This window comes from Corylus avellana, chromosome ca9, assembly GCF_901000735.1.
Source record: "Corylus avellana chromosome ca9, CavTom2PMs-1.0".
Classification (NCBI taxonomy): domain Eukaryota; kingdom Viridiplantae; phylum Streptophyta; class Magnoliopsida; order Fagales; family Betulaceae; genus Corylus; species Corylus avellana.
Window position 1 is genome coordinate 7,530,399 of NC_081549.1, and position 10,051 is coordinate 7,540,449.

Here is a 10,051-nt window from a genome sequence, read left to right on the forward strand (position 1 = left end):
AGACATAGTGACATGGGTGATAGCCAATTTTGCAAGCATATGCGCCGCATTATTAGCGTCCCTCATTATATGCTTGAAACTGGCGTTTTCCAAAGAAAGCAGCTCGTTCTGTATACATTCTATGAATTGCCCATAGTTGCTTAGACACGACTCTGCTGAAGCAATAGCCTTGACAACTTGCATGGAGTCACCTTCAAAGATAATGTTATCGAAGCCCAATTCCTTACAGAAAATAATAGCATATACCGCTGCTAGAGCTTCAGCCGAAGTTGGATCAGTTTGAATGGTCAGAGATAAGCTTTGTGCTACAACAAACTTACTAGTTGAGTCTCTAACTATGAGTCCCACACCAACATGTTTGTCTTTAGAGTGAATCCCAGAGTCCTAATTCATCTTTATCATGTTGCATGGTGGATGTTTCCATACCACCGTCTCTAATCTGCTGTCAGGGGTTAACTCGCAGTGGCTCATGGTATTCACTCTTTGAAATTCTTCCAACAAAGACTGAGCTTCCTGCATTAGCCTGGTCGGATGGCGAAAAGTTTTGCCAAAAATTACAGAGTTCCTCCTCAGCCAAATTTTTCTTGCCAAGGCAACGAACAGTTCAATTTCCTCTGTAGTGCATCGTCCACGAATTGACTCAAAGATATCTGGAAAGCTAGTACCCACTCCACCACATTTTTGCAATTTAATTGGCCCACCTCCCCACACATCATTTGATGATGGACACGTCCAAAGGATGTGCGCCATCGTCTCATCTGCAAGTCCACATATGGGGCATAAAGTGTCCAGATCTACTCCCTTCTTAGCCAAGTTCATCCTAGTCGGTAGTAGATTATGTAAAGCTTTCCATAAAAGGAGTTTAGCCACATTTGGTATCTTGAGATTCCAACATTCCTTCCATGCTATCCCTTCAACGACTCTAGACGTTCCACTACCTTGCTTGGCCATATTATCCATTTCCAAAAAGTAGGCACTTCGAACGGAAAAAAGTCTATTTTTTGTACCCCGCCAGATAAGTCGATCCTTTGTAGGTAAAGGACTGATAGACATATTTCGAATTACCTCAGCTTCGTCATCCAAAAAGATCTGTGCAATAAGGTCACCCTTCCATGTTCTCGTGGCTGGATCAATAAGGTCTGAAACGCGAGCATTCCGATCAAGAATCTTCTGTGGTGATTTCACCATGTATGTGGTTGCCTGCGAGATCCATTTATCACCCCACACGTGAATGTCCTCCCCATTACGAATTCTACAGAAAAGTCCATTTTTGAGAACCGGTTGAGCCGCCATAAAACTCCGCTAGACAAAGGAGGGTCAGTTGCCTAGGCTTGCATCCAGAATGGAACATGATGGGAAATATTTGGCTTTTAAAATTTTTCTAGCCAAATATTCTGGGCATTGTAGAAGTCGCCAAAGTTGCTTTGTTAGAAGTGCTTTGTTAAAATTCCCCAGATCACGAAAACCCAGACCGCCTTGGTCCTTGGAAGTACCCATTCTTGCCTAGCTCATCAAGTGTATTTTAGAAGTGTTTTCCTTATGTCCTCACCAGAAGCACTGTATCAACCCTTGTATTTCCTTTCAGAGGGCTACAAGTAATGAGAAGACACTCATACAACATGTTAGAATAGTTTGCACCACCGCTTTAATTAAAACCTCTTTCCTTGCTTGCGTTAGAAACTTTGTCTTCCAATTATTAAGGCAATTCCAGACTCGGTCTTTTATACTTGCAAAAGCATATGTCCTCGACTTCCCAACTAGGGTTGGAAGCCCAAGATACTTTTCATAGCTCGGAGTAGCTTGGAGTCTCGAAAGTTGAGTAATTTCCTATCGCTTTTCTAGACTTGTATTCCGGCTAAAGAGGATAGAAATCTTCTCCTTGTTGAGCTTTTGTTCTGAGGCTACTTCATATTTTTTTAGGAGCTTTGTTAATCTTCTCCACTCAACCGAATTTGCTTTGCAGAATATCAGGCTATCATCTGCGAAAAATAAATGACTTAAACGGGGGCTGTTTCTGAAAGTAGGGACCCTTGTCAGCACTCCATTTTTCTGAGCTCGAGATAATAAGGCACTGAGTGACTCAGCACATAAGAGAAAAAGGTATGGGGATAATGAATACCCTTGCCTAAGCCCTCTCGAAGGTTTATGTGTCCAGCTGGCTGTCCATTGACTAGAATAGCATAGGAGACCGAGCAAACATAACTCATAATCAACCTTTTTCCAGCTCTCCGGGAATTCCATTTTATGCATCACTGCTTCTAGAAAAGCCCATTTCACTCAGTCATATGCCTTACTCATGTCTAGCTTAATCTCCATGTAACCCACCTTACTCCACAGTCTCGTATGAATAAAATGTAGAGTTTCGTAAGCCACCACAATATTATCTGAAATTAGCCTTCCAGGAATGAAGGCACTTTGATTTGCAGAAATGACATAAGGAAGGATCAACTTGAGTCGGTTTGCCAATACCTTTGCAATGATTTTGTAAATGACATTGCACAGGCTAATCGGCCTAAAGTCAGATGCGCAAACAGGAACTGTCTTCTTTAGGATTAAGGTAATATCTGTCACGTTAATGTTGATATTCAAATCAACTTCATTTAGGAAATGTAACACAACATTACATACCTCCCTTCCAACCGTCTTCCATTGCTGTTGATAGAAATCCTCCGAAAAGCCATCAGGACCTGGCGCTTTTAGGGGTGCCATCTGCATCAAAGCTCTATGGACCTCATCCTCGGAATATGGAGCAAGTAAAGAAGTCTTCATGCCTGCCGATAGTCTTTCTTCAATAGCCCCTATATATTCATCAATATCACGCGGCTCTGCCAATGTAAATAAGTCATGATAAAAGTCAATGAATGCCTACTCCACCTCATGTTGGGATCTACAAGTACGACCCATTCAGTCATCAATTTTCTCAATCCAATTGCAATGCTGTCTCTGATTTGCACAGGCATAGACACATTTGGCATTGCGATCACCATCTCTCAACCAATTTTCCTTTGCCCGTTGTCGCCATTTGAGCTCGTCTTGTTCCAACATGACATTTATTTCTTCTTTGAGCCCTTTTCAGCTTGCATGTTGAGTGGATTGGCCGCTTCTTGAAGTTTCTTTAATTCTGTTGTCTTCTTTAGAATAATTCTCTCTGTCAGTGGCTACTGTTTTTTGACCAATTTCTTGATAACCTTTTGACACCCATGTAGCTTCCGTCTGAAGACCGTCCAAGGTTCCTTAGTAGGATAACACACTGCCCATGCCTCATGAACATTTTTTTGAAAATCCCCATTCTTGGATCATCCCGCTTCATAGCGGAAAGGCCTCCACTTTTGTCCTCTAAAGGTCCCCTTCTTGTTTATAGTAAGAAGAATCGGAAGATGATCTGAACTACAACAAATCAACACATCCACTCTCACATCCCATGTTGGCCTCCACCCTATCCAATCTTTCCAAAGTGTACTCATTACCCGGACGCCCATTATTCCATGTGTACTTTGGGCTCTTGAATCCTAGATCATGAAGTCGACAATCCTCCAAAGCACGTTGAAATTCTTCCATTTGCCCCCTAGGTAGAATAATGAGTCCTTTTTTTTTTTCAGCAAGATTTACTATTTCATTAAACTCTCCTATAGATACCTATGGAGTGGGTTGGAGGGAGTTGAGATGTCTAAGAAGAGCCAAAGATTCTTTCCGTTTTGCAGTATTCAGATGTCCATAGAACCCGGTGAATTTCCAATCAAGCCATGTACCACAACTACCAATCACCGCATTTATATGTCGGCGGCTATAATTTTGGATGTCAACAGTTAAAGAATTTTTCCAAAGCAACAATAATCCACCACTATGACCCACACTATCAACTCTAAATATATAATCGAAACCCAATTTTATTCGAAGATAATCGCAATTTTTATTTTGCTTTTCGGTTTCCATAAGAAAAACCAAATCGGGTTCCTTTTCCTTTATCAAACGGCGAAGGTCATGAATTGTCCGAGGGTTCCCAAGCCCTCGGCAGTTCCAACTTAATACAATCAATGGTTTGCAGCCCTGCCTGAACAATATGAGCATTAAAAGGTACAATTTCCGAAGTTCTTACTTTTTTCCTTTCAACTGTGTCACCTTGATTGGAGTAGGATTGCAAGCTTTGTTGTCCGTGGAGTTCTGCATGTTTGTAAGTAGCAGAGTTGCGTCTTTTCCTTCCCAGAGAAGGAGTTTTTGTCACAGAGTTTCCCTGGGAACGTGTATGTGGACTATCCAGCGTGGATCCTCCAGATTTCAGCTTCTTGCATGGCCCAGTTTGGTTTGAGGCGCCCACGTGTCCCAGTAGAGGTGATGTGGCTTCTCCAACACCCATCAAGCTCTTTTCTTCTCCCATAATATTCCATACCATTTTTTGCTGAATATGGTTCCATTGGCCCATATATAGTTTACCTGATCGCATCACAGTTTCTTCCCCATGATATCATGCCAGGTTCACGTTGTTGCTGCCGGAGTGTTCATGCTCTCCCTGCTTGGAAAGAAAATTACTCTCCATTCAATACCCCAAGCAGCAATCTCCCTGAATGACGAGATTGCCTTGCATAGGAGAGTGGGCATCTTCAAGATTCTCCAATAAAGGAGTCTGCCAGGTTTGGTGAGTTTCCACGTTGGCTTCCACTTCCAGAGAGGGAGAGCAAAGATCATTAGGAAATCTCTTCTTTTTTTTTTCGACTTTCCCAGCTGGCAAGGACTCTTTGGAGAGGAAAGCGCAGCTTGCTCTTTCCTTGTCTAGACCTTTTGGTATTTCTCTCTCCCCTTATTTCTTTCCATATTGTCCCCAGAGTAACTAATCGCCTCATTATCACCATCAGCCATCAATGGGTCCTGAGCTTCAAATGGAAACTCCTTCTCTGCTTCGTAACATGCATGGGCGAAAATCCCATCATTGTCTCTAGCGGTTACATTCCTTTTTGAGACCCCAATAATGCCATCCCGCTCCGTCATTTCCGGCGCCTGTGATCGAAAAGCTTCATGGATCGCCCCCGCCGTATGTTCTTCAATCCTTTCTCTCTGCCTTGATTGCCTTTTTCTAGCCAAGGTCGGCTTTTTGGGACTTTAAGCCATGGCCCGTATTCAAAATCTAAACTACCTCCTGGCTTACTTTTCCCATCACCTTTCAAACAATCTACACGGCCATGGCTAATCACACTGCAACTAAAACAAAACTTGGGTATTTTTTCATATTGAAAAGGCACCCATAGAGATTTGTCCTTCAGTTTCAGAGTACGCCCCATCGGAATGGGCTTGGTTAAACTTAAGTGTACCCTAACTCGTAGATACTCACCCCAACCCGTTCCATCCATGTCGGTGTCGACTTCTTCCACCTTTCCCACTATGGATCCAAGTTTGAGTCCTATCTCTCTTTCCATTCATACCAGTAGGAGATCATATATTCGGATCCAGAATAAAGCTGAATCGAACTTCATTTTATTGGGTGGTGTATACCCATCCAACTCTTCAATCGCAAACAGTTGGCCTTCAAAGATCCACAGACGACCTTCTAGTACTCTTGATCGATCCCAATAGTGTTCAAAATCCAAGTGGAATAGATTTTCCCCAATGACTTTGAAGTGTAGTGAACCCGTCGGCTTCCACCCTTTGATTAGGGTAGATCGGATATTGTCCTTCCCAATAATCTTGTTCACAGTAAGCTTGCGCACTAGCCAAGATTGTCCCTTAGATTCCAAGGCCTCAACAACACCTTCAATTGCCTCTATCCCAACGCTCCCCTCCTCTGACAAAGATAATTTTCCCTACCTCGTCACCAACTCGTCAGTCATTCTTGTTCGAGAAACTCACACTCTCCAAGAGAAGGAAATTTCGTTGTCAATCCCTACACAAACTGTGAAGAAAGAATAGGATCAAGAACTCCCTCTCCTCTAGGGTTGTGAAAACGGCGCCCTAGAGTGTAAAACTTATATAAACCTAAGCCTATTATGTGAACTTCTAGAATAATAAAGAAAAAATTACAATTAAATAAAATCATAATTTAAATAATGCAAATAATAAAATAAAAATATATTTGATTGCTGGAATAAAATCTTCATTAAAGTCCCCAATAGAGCAATCAAGTCTTTTCTTATTGGATTATTGCATTTATTTCCGTTCAGCTTTTTAATCTTCCCTTTGTATCCCATTTTGACCTAACAAATATCGGAATTAGCCAAACCTCGTGACACAAGACTTTGTAGATATTTGAATTAGCTTTCCAACACCATCAATCTTGCTCAAATCAGATATCCGAAAATTTGAGATATAACAGTTTTAGTAAAACTCATCAGGTGTGAATTTAACCAAAATGGGTAAAACTGGCTTGCATCATTTAAAATTTAAAATTTTAAATAACATCACTACTTCATTTGAAACCAAATAATCCAATTCCAGAAAAGAGAAGGCATTCGTTAGAAAGGTTATAAATTTTGGACAGAAATTTCCTCCGAACCAGTCTGGAGAAAATATCCTCCAACTCATTTAAAATAGTGCCAAGTGTCGTTAAACATTTAAAACGTACATTAAATTCTTAAGGTCATTAATAGCAGTTTACTAATATAGACTAACGTTTTAAATGTTTATAGACATTTGGCATGATTTTAAATGAGTTGGAGATGGAATTGGTGGCTCATATTAATACCAGTGGAAGGCCAAGTAGGCGGGAGCGGAGTGAACATCGCGATCAGTCCGTACAAGTAAGGTTTAGGGTTTTTCTATATATATGTATGATGTAACCCTGAATCATTAAGAGTAAAAATACAGCCGCCTCTCTGTGGACATAGGCAAATTGCCGAACCACGTTAAATCTGTGTTTCGGCTCTCTCTTAATCTCTCTTTCCCTTTGATTCTATATTATTCATCAATTATTGTGTACGGTAACAATATATATATATATATATATATATATATATATATAGGCTGAATCACTCTTTAAAGGTAATCTAGAATTGCGACATGAGACGTGTGAACTCACTTTTTTTAATGGTTAAACTGGTTTTTTAAGGCATAATTTTTTAATCTATTTTTTAATAGTAAACCGGTCATTAAATTAGCTTAATTAAAAGCATTTAATTATATTTCAATAATTTTCCTTATATGTGATTTCATTAAGTTCAAAAATTTACTGTACGCTATTTCTCATAATTTATTAATTTCCAAAACTATATAAAGAAAATATTTAGAATTTAAAAACATACTACATTAATTACTTCCTACAGTCAAATTCTGTTCACTGACTTAACAGATTCTAATAGCCTAAAACATTAGAGCTAATATAATTGTGATACTTGTCCTATTTAAGTCAGTGTCATACTAAGGAAATTTGTTAAATTAGTGGACGGAATTTGATTGTAGAGACTAAATTATATTTTTGACATACCTCAAGGACCTTTGAGTTCATTTTGATACCATAAGAAGTTAATTGTAAATCAGGTAAACCACAAAGATTAATTTTGCATTTTTCCCTTTTATTAAAACAAAAAATTGTTTATTTTCCTCTGTATTTTTTTTTTTTTCAAATGTTCAAAATTATATGCCTTTGATTTGTACGATATTATTTTCTCAGAATTTATTACTTTCCAAAACTACATAAAGACAATAATTAAAATTTAAAAACATACTACATTATTAAAAGCTGATGTTTTCTCTCTAGGACCTCGGGACCCTAGAGCAGAAGGATTGTTTTCCAAGCTGTAGAGATCCATCCACAGCTGTGGAAGTATTTTATCGATAATGGAAGCGCAACAGAGGGAGGACGATCTCAAGAGGATGTGGGAGAGTTTCTCTCTTTCGGAGGTGGAGGGCACTGCAATTGAAATCCAAAACCACGTGTGGGAGGAAGGAACCAGGAGAGGAAAGAATTGCTTGGTTGGAAAACTAATCGCAGATCATCTGGTGAGCAAGGAGACCCTACGAGCCACACTGCTACGAATCTGGAAGCCAGCAGGTAACCCCTCTTTCAAGATCTTGGGGGAAAATCTCTTCCTGGTAGATTTTGTGACTGAGAGGGATAAGAATAGAGTGCTAGAGGGGAGACCTTGGGTCTTCGAGGGAAATCTTTTCGCAGTAGAAGACTATGATGGGTTAACACCACCGGCGAAATATCGTTTTGACAGAACAGCCTTCTGGGTAAGAATGTTGCATCTCCCTCTGGCATGTATGAGTCTCAACGTTGGTCATCAGATCGGTTCAGCAATAGGGCAAGTCGAAGAGGTGGACGTGGATGACGGAGGGATGGGATGGGGGGAATTCTTAAGAGTTAAAATTAATCTTGATCTGACCAAACCTTTGATGAGAGGACGGATTATAAACATCAATGGGTCTGCCATGTTGATTACTTTTCAATATGAAAGACTCCCTAAATACTGCTTCCGTTGCGGCAGGATCAAACATGAGGCGACAGGATGTCCGGAGAGAAATGATGCACGAAAGCAGAACGCCCCTATCGAGTTTGGTCCCTGGCTCAGAGCAGCATCCCCTAAAAGGGTGTTCGGAAGCCGGCTGGGACAGGAACCAGAACGCAGAGAACCACCCCAACCTCGACGGGAAAACATGGGAGGATATGGCAGACAAGAGGGTGGTCAGAGATATTCACCCAGAAGCAGGAGGACAAGGAATAGAAGCCCGATGGGGGACGAGAAGTCATCAAACATGGAGGAGGGGGGCGCCGAGAGGTCAGATACGGCGGCAAGGGGGCAGCGAACGGAGGGCAGCCCGGAGCCCATCTTTCCTTCCAAAGGTGCAGCCTGGCGGACAGAGTGGACCCGAAAATCAAGGAGGAAATCAGGGAAGTGATAACATGCAAGACGGCGCAAACAAAGGGAGCCAAAATGGAAAATTGTCGGGTGAAAATTATGGAAATCTGCCAGCAGAGGAGCCAAGGATGGAAAAAAAGGGAAGGGAGCGCGACAACATTTATGGCCAGGATTCGCACCATTTATCTGAATTTATGGCTGAGTTGGCACAAAAAGAGAAGCACCTCAACGCAGAGGAGGGGCCAAACGGTAATTCAGCTGGAGGGAGGGGAACTGGGGGTAAAGAAATCAGGTCTCTTTCGGGAAATAATTTTTTTACCATGGCTGATGTGGAGGAAAAAATGAAAACGGCCAACTTTGACAAGAGTCACATTACGCGGCGCGCAAGTGATGATACTTGGCAAAATAAAGGACGGTTAAAACCCCATGGAGTCACCAGTGGAGAAAATTTGGGTAAACGAAAGATGCGGGAGTCCAGTTGCGAAGTGGAGGAAGTGGCTAAAAAGGGGCGATTGAAAGAAGGACGTTTTGTCAAACCAATTGGAGGTAAGGGTAATAATGGAAAAAACGGATCGGGAATGGCGGCGGCTGGCTCTCAGCCTCGCCAACCGCAATGAATCTCCTAAGTTGGAACTGCCGAGGGCTTGGGAACCTTCGGACAGTTCGGGAACTTTGCCGGATGGTAAAGGAAAAGAAACCCAAAATAGTCTTTTTAATGGAGACTAAGCTTAGGACTAATAAAATGGAACGGGTGAGAGTTCAATTGGGCTTCGACCATATGTTGGTGGTGGACTGTATTGGCCGAAGCGGTGGATTGGCTTTGTTGTGGATGGTTGAAACAAGGGTAGAAATCATGAACTACAGTAGTCGACACATCAATGCCAAAGTTCTAGCCCCATCGGGGGTTACTCCGTGGAAACTTACGGGCTTCTATGGTCACCCCGACCCTAGCAAAAGAACAGAGGCATGGACCTTACTTCAATACATAGCTACGATGGCTCCCGAACCGTGGTTGTGTTTCGGGGATTTCAATGAGATAATTTGTTTAGAGGAAAAATTTGGTGGAAACGGACGAAGAAGGGGGTTAATGGAAAATTTCCAACACACTCTAGAAGCGTGCGGATTATCGGATTTGGGTTTCAAGGGGCCCAGGTTCACTTGGAATAATGGACGGGAAGGGACTGATTTTACCAAGGAAAGACTTGATAGAGCAGTCGCAAACCGGGGTTGGTGTGAATTATTTCATGAAATGGAAGTGGTGGTTGGGG